We start from the raw sequence: 17,649 nt of genomic DNA on the forward strand, positions 1-17,649 counted from the left end.
CAAATAAATTAAATAATTTCATTATGTTTCATATTTTTATATTTTTTTTCTACACCCATTTTGATTGTTGATATTCATTTACAAGTCACTGGCAGGCTTCAGTAAGGATTGCCATGATCTTTCACACTCACCTCTTAACACGTACACTATTTTACCACTTCCTCAAGAAAAAGACTGTTTACAGACATGCCATGATTCACATGCCACAGGCTTGCAGGTAAGAAGCCAGTGTTCTGCAGTGCACATCCATGCCCTCCCTCCCAATTCAAATCCCTCTGGTGCGTACACCTCCTTCTTTATCACTCTATGGAGGGATCTGTTTCTCTATTTCAGTCTTCATTTGCTCTACGTTTATCTTAACTTTTCTCTGCTTTAGGTTCCTCTCCATCTGCATATGTAGTACAAATGTAACCGCAGCCCACAGAATTCTATTAATATTGATGTCAGGCCCTCGTGAGGTGTCGGGGTCTAATTAGGAAGCTCTTGTTACTGTAACATTCTCAGTGGCCTGCTGGGATTTGAGAGGGGAAAGGGGAACCAACCCACCTCCACCCCAACACCCGCAGCACTGTGCGTAAAGCGGGCCTCTGTGTGTTCCAGATCATTAATGCAGAAACCGGTCCACATGCGCTCTGTGTTGTATCAACTCGGCAGAACTTTCCCACTATGCTGCTAATTAGGGATTCTGCTTCATGGCCAACTCTAGCACCCTCTATTTCCCGTGGATGAGAAATCTTGGTTGTCTCTCCTTTTCTGTGACACAACTTAATCTCAAACTTACGAGACCTCCTCAAAACGCTTAAAGACTATTTTATTTTCTCGCCTCCCCATTCCCGCTGTTCTGCCTGAACATTATGATTACAGAATTGTGGTGACCTCCCCCCTCTTACTGCCTGAGTGAAGCTCCAGGCTCCTAATGCTGGAAGGGGGTATCTCTCTGCTCCACTTGTCGTCCCCTTCTTCACCAACTCCAGTGGGAATGCATATATTTTATGTACTCGGCCTCTGATGCTGTTCCCCATGGTATCCTCTACTCAGCACCTGCCTTGTCTCTACCTCTCTTCCCCTTATCCTTGTTGTGCATATACAAAGAGAGGCAGGCGCTCACCTCAAATGAGCAGGGTTCCTTGACAGCCTCATCAATGGCGTTGACAGAATAAGGACTCGGGGATGATGATCTGAGAAGAGCTTGGTGTTGAGGTGCAGCCTCCCCGTGGATTCATCAAGCCACCTGACACGCTTTAGCAGAGGTGGCAATTGCATGAGTTATCCCGGGAGAGTTTTAGCCCTTTATCTGAGTGTCTCCATACCTTCCTAAGTTAATTTACATTTCAAAACAGGAGGCTTTCAATCACGCAGGATCAGTCCAGGGTCCTCCCTTTATCATTAAGTTTACCATCAGTTAAAGGAGAGACTTACTTGACAGGATGTGAGTGAAGTTTACCAGGAGAAGTTTGTTGTTTGATGACTGCGCCCATTGCATGTCCTCTCTTAAATCAGTGAGTCAAATGGTCAGAATTCTCTAGAGCAATGCAAATGCATGAATGAAGCATAAATGGAGACTAGCAATAGGTTTAATTTCAAATTTCCCAACATATGTTGCTGCTAAGGAGTCTAGTGAATGCTAACAACAATTTCCCAGCTTTTTGCTTGCTAAGCCCTTCACATGGCAAACTCTGGTTAGTTTTACTGCATGCATCTCAGAGCAGTGTAACAGGCAGCCTGTGGGGCGGCAAGCATTCCCACAGCAAGATCGGCTCTTATCAGATCATCCCTACAGCCCTGCTATGAGATTATCAGACTGGCAATTCATCACTCATAATCTACTCATCAGATGATGCTTATCCCCATCAGTCCATACAGTGACAGAGGACAGGTCACAGGCTCTCAGCTGAGCACTCAGTAATATTCCTATAACTAATACAAATGTAGAAAAGTAAAAGAAAGTATAAAAATTAGATCAAATGTTATACTGGCACAGATGCCTGAGCAGGTTTGTCTGAATCCAATCCAATGTTCTTTTTGTTTGTTTTTTGCTATCCTCAAGCAGAGTTACATCTATTTGAGAAAAACTGCAAAATAAATATATAAATACTGAATAATAATAATAACAAAAAAATTATAATTTGGCTTGAAGTTTTTTTTTCATTGGAAATAATTTTTTCTTTCTTTTGAATGTTTTTACCCCAACATAGTTTACATGCAATGAGATACAGTATAGGCTATACCACAAATAAGATTTTTAATTTGTTATAAGTGATCATCCACGCATGTTCATGTGAGCTGTTTCCAAAAAAATTTTTTACAGACTTTTTTGAGTCACATCTGTTTTCCAGCATCTCGTCTAGAACGTGTCAGTTAAAAAAATGTGTCTCAAGACACCTGCATTCTGTTTCATTCATCTTGCTGTGATTAGCTTTTAAATGCACAGACATGTTTGTTCTAAAAGACCCCTTAGGTGTTTTCAGTGCTGTCGTAAATGTGTTTACTCAGGAATCTGAAATCACAATCCCAAAATGTTTTGACATAATGGTCTTAATTAATTTTTTATTCTCATGTACAACCAACGGAAAACAGGACACTTGCTGATTACCATACCAACTGCAACGTTTATTGCTCAGACACACCTGCAACTCTAGGGCAGAGCAAATCTACTGCTGCTCTGAGGCAACACAATTTCCCAAAAGTGGCAATTATTATATAATTAACCAGAGGCAGATTGAACATGAAATTTTGTAAGGAAAACATTAATCTTCACTGGATAACTTAAATAGCTCTTTTAGTAAGTCTGAACCCAAAATTTGGCTTATACAAAACCCCAAAATAAAGTAGGCTATGGCTAATTATGTAATTGTACAGACTTAATTTCAGTCAAAGTCCAGTAGCATAAAATCACTAGTCATTAATATTAATGTATCATCTCTAATAATCATTCAGTGGAGACAATAGGCCTTTATCACAGTGCTCGTGTCGTCACTTCCAATGGCGGATAGTAGCGTAAAGCGACTTCCGGTTTAGTCTGTAGCAATGGCGGCGAGCACAGCGAGGAATTGTTGTTGCGTTCCTAAATGTTCTAATAGTTCAACTAAACAGCCGTATCTCAGTTTCGATTCTTTTCCAACCGATGAAAAAGCGAAGAAAATGTGGATTCATGCTATTCGGCGGGATGAAGGCAAAAGTTTTGCAGTTTTAAAAGGGAGTACGTACGTGTGCAGGAAACACTTCACGGAGTCTGACTGGAGAGATGAGAGACAAAGCAGACATTTTTTTCTTTAATATATACATGAATGTGTTTTCTAACTGTAGGTGTTGTTAAACTAATACTGGTGTTGATTGATTGCTTGTTTGTTTATTGTTAAAGAATAGGTCACCCAAAAATGTAATGTATGCAATTTACTCACCCTCGTGCCATCCTAGAGGTACATGATGCTCTCTTTCTCTCTATATATATACACACACACGTATACATACGTATACATGTATACGTATGTATACATATATACACACTAACTCTTAAGAGTGCTGATGTTGATAAATTCCATTTTGGGGTAAACTACTCTTAAAGATTCGTCAAATGTCTATTTTGGTTGGACAAGTTTTTGTCTTAAATTTTTTATAGTGCCTATTCATAACTAAGTTCTCTGTAAATTGTCAATGAATAAATGAGAAATTGTAACTTTTTAATTGTCACAATGCAGTCAATACTTGTACATATATGTATAAAAGTGGTGCAATAAAAAAAAATCCAATTTTTAAGTTTGCAACTTTTAGGCTCATTTACTAAAAAAATGTTGCAACATTAAATGCAAGTTATCACAATTCAATATTTTTGTACAAATTAAACTAAACTTAAAGTTATGAAATGACAGGCATTTGATTGGTGGCAACTTAAATCATGTTTCTTTTCTGTATATACATTTTATACAACAACATCATTTACATCAAGTGGGCCTTGGTAATTAGCCATTAACAGCAGTTCAGCCCATATTTGGTTCACTATGCCTGTCAGTGTGAGAGGAATGGTAGAGTCCCAGATGTGGTTTTCTGTAATTCGTCGAATTACTCTTTCCACCACAATCCTTAGACGGGCTATTGATTGTGTACGTTTCGTCTCCTCTTTTGTAAATTGTGCTGCTCTTTTGAATGGAGGGATAACAAGTCTGGCTCCCACATTTTCAAGCAGTGGCTCTATGGTAAAGCCTTTATCTGCCATACAACAGTCTCCAGGCTCGAGCAGTTCCAAAAGTCCAGACTGTTTTGTTATCTCCCTGTCTGAGATGGATCCAGTGAACAGCTGTGACACAAAGGTTATGGCCCCACATGGAGCAACACCAACCAAGCCTTTGAAGGTAGGGTAGTTTTTGTAATATGAAAACATCTCTGACTGTAGTGTAAGTGCTGTGGGGTTTTCACATCTGATCTCAGTACAGTCCAAAATAACACGGACATCTGGGCAGTACTCCTTAAATTTTGCTGGCATGGTTGCTCTGACTTGCTCTTTGGTCATCCAAAGACCCCAAAACAAGGTACAGAAAATTTGCTCATGTTATGATTACTCGACTGACCGTTGTCGTACATTAAATATATCTGCCAGGACCTTCTCTCGTAGACCTGCAGACACGCGACAGCAATAAAGAAAAAAACTCATCAAAAAGCTGAAGCTTTCTATTAGGGCTTGGTCCTGGAACCGTCTCTAAACCATGTCTCTGTGCCTTAGACCAATACACAAGGTTCGATGCTGACGGTTCTATTGATGGTTCCACATTTTCTTCGCTTTTTCATCGGTTGGAAAAGAATGGAAACTGAGATACGGCTGTTTAGTTCAACTATAAGAACATTTAGGAACGCAACAACAATTCCTCGCTGTGCTCGCCGCCATTGCTACAGACTAAACCGGAAGTCGCTTTACGCTACTATCCGCCATTGGAAGTGACGACACGAGCACTGTGATAAAGGCCTATTGAAGAAAAACTGTGAATTTGACTTTCTCTACATATTTGCCATAAGCAACTTATTAAGTGTAAAACAAATGGATGCAAATGTTTTAGTATATCTAACCTTATATTTTTCCCCAAAGCTTCCTGTGGGCCAAATTGGACTTAAAATGTACAGGTGTGTGGTTTGCACATCTGATATACTGTAAATTATTTATTGCATGTTTAAAGAAAATAAAGGTAATTATATACTAAATACATATTTGTAACATTATTTGAACATGTGAAATGGCATAGGTACAAAAAGAGAAAAATGTGTCTATTTGTATTATATATGTAGGCGTAATTTATGGGTGTGATGGGTGGTATTTGTCCATACCAATTTTTGCCTTTGCAATTTTTGTTCCCAAAACTTTTTTAAATAATTATTTTTACATAAAGAAAAAACATCTGCAGTTCTTTTTTTTAAGTTGTTTTCCAATTAAAAATGTTTAATAGTGAAAAATACAACACATACACATCGAATCAACATTTAACTTTAAACCCCCACTAAATCACCAACACCACCCTGACCCCCTACGAACACCCCTGTGGTCACATAAGATAATACACACACACACACACACACACACACACACACACACAAAATAAATATAATAAACATACATAATTTAACTAAACTTCTCTCTCCCCATCCCCTCCCTGAGAGTCCCCCAAAAATACTAAATAATTACCCCATTTCTTAACAAAAAAGTCCCCAAACCCCAACCTTCTATTTGCCACACTCTCGAAAACTGCCCCCCTCCGCATCTCCGCACACCACTCTGGAAATGATGACGCTCCGTCCGACTGGACAGAACCCAGAACTCATGATACTGGACAGAACCCAATTTTTTATATGTTTATCCCCCAAATGTATGACGGCCCCATCACCCAAAATACAGAGTCTGTGGCAAAGTAAAATGTTTGTGCCAAAAACATCACACATACAACTCTGAACCTTCAACCAGACTTGACATATTTTTTAATCCTAGCCCACACTCCCTCCTCCAGTAACAAATGTTATCTTTCTCCCATAATCTCTTGAGAGAAGTTGAAACTTCATCCCCCAGACTCTGAATTAGCAGGCAGTAATACACTGATGACCTTTTCCAAAAGCAGTAATCACCCCTCCCAGAGTATCTGCCACTTTAGGGGGGTGTGTGCTACTCCCAAAAACAATACAGAGCAGGTGGCACAGCTGAAATGCCTAAAGAACTGAGATCTGGGAATCCCAAAATGTTTAACCAAATTTTCAAAAGATCTCAACACTCCGCTCTCATATAGGTCACTAAGTGTAGTAACCCCTTCACAATCCACTCTGACCAGCAGAAAGGTGACTTAGTAAAACATAATTTAGGGTTCAGCCATATGCTTGGGGCAACATTTAAATAAATGTCAGAATTAAACACTCTGGAAACTTTTGTCCATACCGAGTGCAAATGCGAGATAATGGGGTGTAACTTAACTTCTTTGATTAGTTTGACAGAAAGGCTTTGCAATGGCAAAATAGGGGCAAGAATTCCTGTTCAATACAAAACCAGGGAGGGGCTCTTTCAGGTGGAAGTGATCAATGAGCCAAATGTCTGAGACCGAATGCATAATAAGTAACAGGTAGTTACTTTTTGGAATACAATTCATTTTAATAACATTAACCTTCCCAATCATAGATAAATGTAATGAAGCTTTTTATTAAGGGGTTCACATTTAAATCTAACTAAATCAGACAAATTTTATGGGAATACAATTCCCAAATACTTACTGCCCTATTTGGGCCACTGGAAGGCGCCCGGCTGAAAAGCTATTATTGGGCAGTGCGCTGTCAGAGCCAAAGCTTCGGATTTAGACCAATTAACTCTGTATTCTGAGAACTTAGAAAAGGAATGAATAATTTTGTGGAGGCAAGGCATAGATCTAATAGTTTCAGAGACAAATAATAAAATATCATAAAGCAGAAGCTTATGCGCCACACATCCCGCCATCACCCCTGAAAAATCATCCTCCTTTCTTATCGCAGCTGCAAATGGTTTCAAGGCAAGACTGAGCAATACTGGGGAAAGAGGGCAACCCTGCCGGGCACCCCTGTCCAGAGTAAAATAATCGGATCCATTTGTTTGTACTGCCACTACCGGGTGTCTATAAAGTAACTTAATCCATCCAAGTATTCCCGAATCTGTATATTTCCAAAATCTTAAAAAGATAACCCCGTTCTACCATATCAAACGCCTTTTCGGCATCAAGTCTGATCATTCGCCACTGACCACATGATATTGATGAAATGCCTAATGTTATCAGAAAAACTGCGGCCCTGAATAAACCCCATCTGATCTACTGTATATGCATAAGAGATGTCATAAATGTACTTAATCGGTTAGCCAGAATTTTTGACACTATTTTTACATCTAGCTGGACGGATCAAAGAAATTGGAAACTCATACACTCACTTGGATCTTTGTACTTTTTAAGAATCATACTAGTCAGGGCTAGTGTCATGGTTGGAGGAATCTCAACATTCTTTAACATTCTTTTTTCAACATTCTGTTCTGTAGCATAAGATCTAAAACAATTCAGTGGCAAAACCATCTGACCCCGATAGAGATCAAGACAGAGTTCTTTAAAAACATTATTGATATCAATGGCTGAGGTAAATATTTCACCACCAGCAGATTTCACTGAGGGAATGGTAGAAAAAGACTCTCTTTGTTTTATATATCTAGCCAAAAGCTTCTCTGCTTTGTCCCCCGACTCAAAACATGACTGTCTTGCCCTGAATAGACCTCCACCTTCCATAACAAAATAGTATTATATCTGTATTTCAATCTTCAGTTCTCTGAGGCCATCAGACAACATTCAGCACTTCAGCTCTGCCTCTGCACTTTTAATATTCCCTTCCAACTCCACAAGTTCTTGTGCTTTGGATTTTTTGATGAATGAGGCATACTGTATGATCAGACCCCTAAGAACTGTCTTAAGTGCCTCCCAAGCCACGCCCACAGAGGATACTGAGGTCTAGCTGGTCTCTATATAAACATTGATTTCAGCCTTTAGCATTTGTTGGAATTCAGGATTTTGCAAAAGGGATACATTAAAGCACCAACTATATGATTTCCTTTTCTCCATATGTGGCACAACTCTAATCTCACCAGGGCGTGATCTGACACTAAAATGTTTCCAATTGTGCAATCATCAACAGATGAAATGAGGGACTTAAAGGGCACCTATTATGGAATTTTGAAAATTACCTTTCATGTAGTGTGTAACATAGATTTAAGTGAAAAAAAAAAAACATCCTGCAAAGTTTTATATATGAAAGTTCACCGTAAAAAAAGTTATTTTCTCTCAAAATTAGGAGTCGACTCTGAGTCAATGTAATGAATCATTTTTCCAATGAGTCGTTTTCCTTTTCGTTGTGACGTCAAGACGAAAAATTATCAAAATGGCCACGCCCACTCATTGCGCGCGCAGACACCAGGGAAAACTTGAAAACATCATGTCAACAACAAGACGCTGTGTTCTGAAGTGCATATCAAAAGCAAACTTTTTTTCACTACCCAGGGATGAGCATGTGTAGAATCAGTGGCTAGAGTTTATATTTACAACTATACCACACAAGTATAGCCCGAACCTTGTGCTGTGTTCGCGTCATTTTAATGACAATTGCTTTACGAACATGAATGCTTTCAAGTGTGGATTCGCGAGCCGGTTGATACTGAAGGAAGGTTCAGTACCAAGTTTATTTGGATCAGCTTCCTCCTCCGAATCACAACCTGTAAGTATTATTAAAAATTGTTGCTTTTATGTGTTTTTTAGCATGCTTAATAAGTATTTGTGTGTGTTGTGTAAGTTACGCTCAGCACAGCTTCTAGGTCTCCAATGTCAATTTTCTTTAATATGTGAAATGTTTGTCGATGTTATTGGAGTTGTCATAAAGAATATAGCAATAACTTGTAGTAATGCAGTGATTTACCAATATGTTTATGCGTTGGGCTAACGCAAACAATAACTGATTGGGTGTTTACCACCGAACTTTGGGCTATGATCGCTAACATAAATCAACTCAAATTCCTTCTCTGATTTAGATTTTTTTACTACAAAGTGGTGATGGGCGTTCCGTTTCTGACAATTTCTGCACAGAGTATACCAATCACAACTGACTGGGTCATCTGACCAATCACCGCAGATTAGCGTCACGCAAAGGAGGGGTTTGGAAAAATGAGTCGTTGAACGAATCATTTGGGAGTCGGTGAGCAAATCCGGTAAACATAAATGCAAATTATAAGATAACAAAAGTGTTTTTTGTCATTGCATGCATGTAAAACTGTTGTTGGGGACTCCCAAAACAATATTAGGAACATTTTAAATTCCATAATAGGTGCCCTTTAAATATATATAAAAAAAAATCTATTCTAGAATAAATCTTATGGACTGATGAAAAAAATGTATTGTCCCTACCAGATGGGTTCAAAAGTCTCCAAATATCTGTAAGACCAAGATTTTCACAAATCTTGTGAAGCATCAGTGTTGCTCTAGGGCAAGGGTGCCCAATACGTCGATCGCAATCTACCATTCGATCGCAAAGGCAATGCTGGTAGATCGCACAAAATTTAAATGTACTTTCGATACATTTTAATAAAAATAAATATAATGTCTTTCCTTCTTTAGTTTCTGTCTGACTTGCACTTGATGAGTAAATATTGACCAGGCGAGGTTTTGTTTATTCAGTTGCCATGACAACTAGGTTTGCGCATACGCACCTTCCAAGGACTTCTGAGAACAGAGCGCGAAATTGCGATGCTACTGCCCAGATTAGGCAAAACTGTCTGATTCCATTCAGTGCAAGTCATCAGAATAAGGTAAATGCCCTGGCTATTGTAATCTATTGTGCTGTAGGTGTTTTGGGTTTAGTTTTAAAACTGAATGATATCAACATTGAACATTTATTATATATTTTTTTATTAATTAGAAGATGATTTCCATGTAGGGATACATGCAGTAGTACCAACAAGCATTTTCTTATTTTAAATGAAACTGTGTTTTTTTAGTTGGTAGATCTTATTGAGTTAGTCATTTAAAAGTAGATCATCACACAAACAAAGTATGGGCACCCCTGCTCTAGGGGGCCTACACACTTTTGCTTCACTATGATCAAGGACTGAGTCCATCAAAGGATTAAAGTCTCCTCCCAATATTATATCATGAGGGGTGCCAGCGGCTTGCAACATCCCTTCAAGATCTATAAATAGCCCTGATCATCAGAATTATTTGCATAAATATAAGCCAAAATCAACCTTTGCCCCAGAATTTCTGCTAAAACAACAATGAATCTTCCTAATTTATCTTTAATCTGTTTGAGACATTTGAATTGTAGATGTAGATTATTTATCAATGTAATGACTCTCCTGCTCTTAATTGAGCCAGTACTAACAAAAACATGCTTATCTTCCCAAATTTTTCAGCTTCCTGCAGGGAAAGATAAGTTTCTTGAAGAAGCATTATATCATATTTCTTGCGTTTAAGAAAATAAATAACCTTCCTTCTTTTTATAGGGTACCCCAACCATTCACATTCCACGTGGAGAGAGAAAATCCACTCATATTAACATCTGACATTTTGACATTGAAAAAAAAAACTGAAAAAAGATTTGACGTGCGCATTAACCCTGTGCACAACAGCGCCAACTGGCGTCTAACTCTCTAAACGCAAACAGTCCATGTACACCTATGAGAGCCCCAGTGACAACTTTTCAGTCTGATTGATCAAGTCGGGTGCTTCTGTACAAATTTGTGAGACAGAATTACACAACAAAAAATTATCCATAAAACAAACTCCAGACAATATGAGGCATAAGTACAAAGAACTTAGATGATCCACATAACCATCCTGATGGTGTGTTCCTCCACAAAAAACTCCAGCCGTTAGTGGAACCAGCACAAATAAAAGGACATTCAAATGTGTCGAATGTTCAGTCAGCCGGTCGTTCGGCCATCACATGAACAGATGTACAGAAATATTCCACAAAACAAACTCCATCCAATAGAAGGCACAAGCACAAAGATTGTGAAGATTCATCCACAAACTGTCCCGATAGAGTGTTACTCCTCAAAACACAAAAAGAAACAAAGAAGGTGCTCAGTTTCCTCGGACAGTCAAGTGAATGTTCAGTGAGTCAGGTCCAATTGGCCGCATCACACAATGACTTACTTATGGAGGACGATGCCTGCTGTGGACATGTAAATGTATTACGACTATCCTTAGCATCTATTCTTAATTTGTCCAGGAACATCAGTGCAAAAGTGACCTTCTGTTGATGTAAGAGTTTCTTGTATTCCTTGAATTGATCACGTTTCTCTCTTGTTGAATTTGCAGTCTGAGATCAGCATCTACGACCTTCGCCAGCATCACCGACATGCTCGACAGTTGATGAATGTCTCCTGCCGCACCGTCCAAACTGAGTCCCCGGTCCGCAGCCCTGTCAGGGTGTCAGCTTGAGCACATAAGTGTCCTTTAATGTCTCCAGAGCCAGAGGATTTTTAATTCATTGACATATTGTCTTCATAGAACAGTTATGGAACAGGGTGTATCAAATCTCATTGGTTTATGACACAAAAGGTAATAAAACTAGCAAAGTGCACAGAGCTCGCCATTCACTTGTCCGACCCTTGCATGGTGCGCACGTGACCCCCAACATCTCCAGTTCTTGAGCTGGAGTTTCCATTTAATTTGTGTGTGTTATATTATGTGGTGATCCAGTACTGGAGTTTGTTATAATTAGTGCTTGTTGTGTTGAGTGATAGCGGGTGGCAGTATTCTCATGTGCTCCATGCACCTAGACGTGAGCAGCTCCTGCTCCTTTCCAGTTAAATTGCAAAGCAAAATGCAAACAGATGTGTCCCCAGGGCACGGGCATAGGGCTGCCAGATAGGGAACGTCTTGGTTACTGTCCTAACATCTGTTCCCTGATGGAGGGAACAAGATGTTGTGTCCCTCTTGCCACAACAAAAAGTGAAAATCGTTCAGCTGGGGCCATAAGCATCCACGTTGGGGGGTCCCAAGGGGAAAGACAACACGGAGACCACACCCTACCCGAACGGGAGGTAAATGTGCAGAAATACGTCACATGGACTTACCGACCACCAGTATCGCATGTGGCGGAATTTCCCATGGTAGGTACTACCCAGAGGGGACAGAGTTCTACAAACAAGGCGACCGGTGGCAGAGGGAACTCTACCCAAGGAAGACGTGGGTTTACCAACAGGGAAACCATACCACGGAAGATACATCACATGGGGTAGCTCACCTACCCCAGTACAGGGCCTACTTGCACACTGCAAAGGGAGGACACGGGGAACCAGATTTCTTCAACACAGGTAAGCAGTTTAATGGAGTAAATTGGGTTTTTACAGGGGCACTACAACACCTCAGCTTCACACTTTCAAAATAACTTCACAATACTCTTTCAGCTTCACAATATTTTTAACTTCACAATACTCTTTCAGCTTCACATTGCGCTTCTAGACCCAGGCGCTCTCTCCCGGTCTGCTGGTGGTGTGACTCTTTTATGCCAGTCTCCCCATGCTCACTGTAATCAGAGACAGGAGTTAGACATAATTTAGCTCAGGTGGAAGCACCTTTAATGCTTTCTCTCTCTCCAGACGGACACTTGACCATACCCCCTCTGCCACACACACGTACTGGGCCGGCATCAAATTTCTCTTCTGAATTGACTTGCCACAGGGCTAAGGAGAAAGGACATCCAGGGTCCACAATCTTGTGAACTCATCTGGGGGGGGGGGGGCACACGTCTTGCAAGCGGTACAACCAGCCAGTTGCCCTGCATACTTACCTGTTCATACCTGACAACACACATGATGAAACCAGCTCAACCCAGTGATTGTAGAATCTTGTGAAGGTATTGGGTGTTGCCCAGCCCACTACTCTACAGTTGTCTACTAAAGAGGCAGCATTGGTCAAGGCCAAGGAGGCTGCCACATTCCTGGAGGAGTGAGCTCGATGCCCCAAGGGGGGCGGCATGTCCTGGGCCTTGTATGCCAAAGCCATGGTGTGAATGACCCAGTGGGCGGTCCTCTGTTTGGAGTCAGCTCTCCCTTTCTGCTGTCCTCCAAAGCAGACAAAGAGCTGCTCAGAGCATCTAAAGCTCTACGAGTGACTCAAGAAGATGCGCAAAGCAGGCACCGGACACGGCAACGACAAAGCTGGGTCTGCCTCCTCCTGGGGCAGCGCTTGCTGGTTCACCACCTGATCCATAAGCAGAGTTGTGGAAACCCTGTGTACATAGCCTGGTTAGGATCTTAGGATCACATGAGAGTATGCATGACCGAACTCCAGACAAGTGTCGTTGACAGAGAATGCCTCCATATCCCAAACCCTCTTGATAGTAGTGAGTGCAGTGAGGAGGACAGTCTTCAATGAGAGCGCCTTTAGCTCATCTGACTCTAGGGGCTCAAACGGGGCTGTCTGCCTGCTCCACAGGACAACAGAAATATCCCACGAAGGAATGAGGCTTGACCTGGGAGGATTCAGCCTCTTCGCGTCTTACTATCTATTGCATCGTGGTACGCAGCTATAGTGGCTACATACAACTTCAAGGTGGAGGGGGACAGCCGCCCCTCCAGCCTTTCCTGCATGAAGGTAAGCACCGAGCTGACTACGCATATCTGGGTGTCTTCACTTAATGAACAAACGGCACTTCAAGACTTACAGGCACTTCATAGAGGGAGCCCTGGCCTGAGTGATTGTGTCTACCACTGCCGGTGGTAGGCCACTTAGGTCTTCTGCGTCCCATCCAAAGGCCAGACATGGAGATTCCAGAGATCTGGTCACGGGTGCCAGATGGTGCCCTGTATCTGAGAGAGGAGGTCCTCCTTCAAGCGAAATCGACTGTCAGGGGCTGTCGCGAGGAGTGTGAGCTCCGAGAACCAAGTCTAGGTGGGCAAGTAGGGCGCCACCAGGACGAACTGGCTGTGTGCCAATGCGTCTAAAAGGGCCTGTGCTGAGGTAAAAGTGAAATGTGGAAGTACGCGTCAAGCCACGAGGGTTCAGGGCAGGGTGGGGGTTACACTCCAGGCTGACGCTCGTGGCTGCCTGGGCAAGCATGGCTGCCAGCTCAGTGGGGAATGGGAGGTCCGTGGGGGGATTAACCGGTAGAACCATTCCCATTGGGGTCCCCAAATCGCCCCCAGTGCTAACCGACGCGGCCTCATAGCCGTAGGTAGAAGTAACAGGGCGGGGAGCAGCTGGAGTGGCTTTCTCTCAGAAGAAGAAAAGCCGCAACCACAATGTTTCCAGAGTCATGTTCTTGCAGTGACAACACGATCAGCCACGATCGCTGTCTCAGTGCGGGCGTGGCCCATGAGGTGAGACAGCGATTGCAGCCGTCAGAGGCGGAGAGGTAGCAACCGCAACCAGGAACTAAACACATATGGAAGGCACCTTTAAAAAGACACTCTCTGTCGGTGCCACTCTTTTAGAGAAAATATACTCGATTTCGATTCAATTAAATATGAATTCATATGGGTTTATTTAAGTTATTATGCCCCTTTTGCCAACATATAAAATAAATTATCTCACAGCTAATGCTGTTAATTATACAGGGGACCTTTTAACTAGATACATTAAGAAAATATTAATTTTACTAATTATATTTTATTACTTTTTCATTATTTTTGGTCATATTTTGGCTTATTAAAAATGAACAAATACATTTATTCAATCAATAAATATATTTCATACATTATTTTTGTTACTTATTTATTGTTAAATATAAAAATAATAATAATTTATTATTATTTATTTAATAATAATAATAATAAAAAATTATTATTTACAAGTATTTACATAGATTTGTTGAACGTGCTAAAACCGGTGGTCTATGTTTGTAAACAGCGCCTTTAAATGAGCGCATGTTATCTAGAGAGGGCTTGAATGGCTTTACCTCATCTGTGCGATGCATAATTTAATTAAAATGTTTTTTTTGTGTGTGTTTTTTTGTTTTTGATAAACAACTGACTGTAAAGAAAATTCAATGACAAACGGGTTGTAGATCTTTTTTGGACACATTAAATGGAACAACTTTTCTATCGGGAAGACGCGCAGGCTTGAGTGTAGTTTCAGATGCCATTTATTTGATAGATGTAAAACAGGAGGTGATGTCTCTCTCTTTGGAGTAGGCCCCGTCCGGCAGTCCGAGGTAGTTGTACCCGGAACCGTCATGTCCTGCCGGAGATAGGAGGCAGGGGTGAGGAGCCTACCCCCAAAAACAGAGAAAGTAGTATACTACCCCCAAAAAAGATGATCCAGTTTGGTACGAACCAGGTCTTGTGTTGGGCGTTCATTCTGGAGGAGGAATTAAGAGATGCGCGCGTCGAAATTTGACTTGAAATTTGCAATACCTCTGGCGTGGTTGTGTGAAGCCTTTGCGATGGGAAAGCAGTATTTTTTGAGTTTGAGTTTGAGTTTCATCCCTGTGCATTTCCTCTTTGTCCTCGAGTGTGATTTTGGGCACTCTGTCGAGAGCCCCTGGTTGAGCAGAATCTTTGCTTTAGGCCGGCATTGCTGTGCAGTGTCTTTGTTGAAAGATAAACGACATTTGATATGAAAATGTCGTTTGAGGTATATTTGCCGAAGAGGACAACGTGTGTAGAGCCATACGATAATGGCGACGTTGCGTGCAGTCCCTTCGTTGAAAGACATTTGGTATGAAAACCCTCCGGCGAGGGAAAAGTTGTTTGAGGTATCTTTGCCGAAGGGGACAACGTGTGTAGAGCCATACGATAATGACGACATTGCGTGCAGTCCCTTCGTTGAAAGAAAACAACATTGATATGAAAACCCTCTGACGAGGGAAAAGTTGTTTGCGGTATCTTTGCCGAAAGGTGAGCAACATGCGTAAAGCCATACGATAATGGCGGCGTTGTGTGCAGTCCCTTCGTTGAAAGAAAACAACATTGATATGAAAACCCGCCGACGAGGGAAAAGTTGTTTGAGGTATCTTTGCCGAAAGATGAGCAACATGCGTAAAGCCATACGGTTATGCCGACATTGCGTGCAATCCCTTCGTTGAAAGAAAACAACATTGATATGAAAACCCTCCGGCGAGGGAAAAGTTGTTTGAGGCATCTTTGCCGAGGGGGACAACATGTGTAGAGCCATACGATAATGTCGACGTTGCGTGCAGTCTCTTCGTTGAAGACATTTGATATGAAAACCCTCCGGCGAGGGAAAGTTGTTTGAGGTATCTTTGCCGAAGTGGACAACATGTGTAGAGCCATACGATAATGGCGACGTTGCGTGCAGTCCCTTCGTTGAAAGACATTTGATATGAAAACACTCCGGCGAGGGAAAAGTTGTTTGAGGTATCTTTGCCGAAGGGGACAACGTGTGTAGAGCCATACGATAATGACAACGTTGCGTGCAGTCCCTAGTATTTTAAACTTCTTTTGTAGTTGTAGCTTGCTGTGTCATCGTGGAATGAGGCTGCAGTGGTTCTGGGAATGTATTTCCTATTTCTGAACTCAAACATATATTTTACCCCATATAGGGTAAAGAACCATTTCATTGGAGGGTAGAGGGGATGGTTGTTTGCTGGACCGTATGATTAAGTGCTGTGCGAATGGCGAGGAAGGATTTGAAGTTTGGGTCTCGGTGTCATTTCTTTCTTCCCTCTGCTGAGCCGCATCGAGACCGGGATTGTAGATCGAGAACATTTGTTAAATACATTCAATTATGAAATATCTAGCAATGGGATTACTTACGAAGAGAGCGTCTGCAGCATAGGAAGCTATATTGAAGAAAGTATAATTCTGGCCATTCCCCGGTGAACCATGGTCCTAGACGGCAACCCCTGAATCCTATGGAGGGAGCCATGTCAGAGAAATAGGGGCGTGTCATCCGAAGATTCTTGCCAGCCATCATCGATTGGTGGGTAGGAGAGGCTGAGAATGAGCTAGTGTGAGGAGGCGGAAAAACGGCAAAGTGGCCTTGAGGAATGATAAGCATGGCAAAATTGAGGAGGCCTGATGGGGCTGGAGATTGCGTTAGGAGACACAAACTGACCAGGGAACAACGGGAAAATAGACCTGATCCTGTCATGTTTCTTTAGGGGGGAAGCTTGCATCATTAGAAAATGTGTGTGATGTCTAGAATTCTAGAGACGTGGCTCGTTGTGGGTTGTTTTTTTTTTGTGTTTTTTTTTCTCTTCTCTCTCGCTCTCTCTCCTCCCTCTTATTCCTCGAGTTGGAGCAAATATGGTGAGAAGAATTATGTCTCAGCTTCATGAGAGTTTAGTTGTTGGCTATAAAAGGAACATGAGGGTCTTATGTACTTCCGGCATAGAGCCCTGAAGATGCAGTGGACAGTTTAGTTTTTGAAGGAGGTGTGCCCCAAAACATACGAAAATGTGTGCATGTTTGTGCAAATCATCTTGCATGAGACTGCTTTGTGAATGTGCGTCGATATGAATCTGGATCTTCAAGAATGTGATTCTCGAGTATGGATCAGTTTCAGCTGTTCATGTCCCACCTCACATCTGTTTAGCTGTGCATTTACTGAATGAGCCCTGTGCCACTGTGTGTCCGACTGTTTTACTGTATTTTATTTTATTTTATATTCTAAACTGTTTCAATGATTCTTTATTTTTTATTCTTATTTTAATCTCTTC

The sequence above is a fragment of the Xyrauchen texanus genome, chromosome 30, assembly GCF_025860055.1.
Source record: "Xyrauchen texanus isolate HMW12.3.18 chromosome 30, RBS_HiC_50CHRs, whole genome shotgun sequence".
NCBI lineage: Eukaryota > Metazoa > Chordata > Actinopteri > Cypriniformes > Catostomidae > Xyrauchen > Xyrauchen texanus.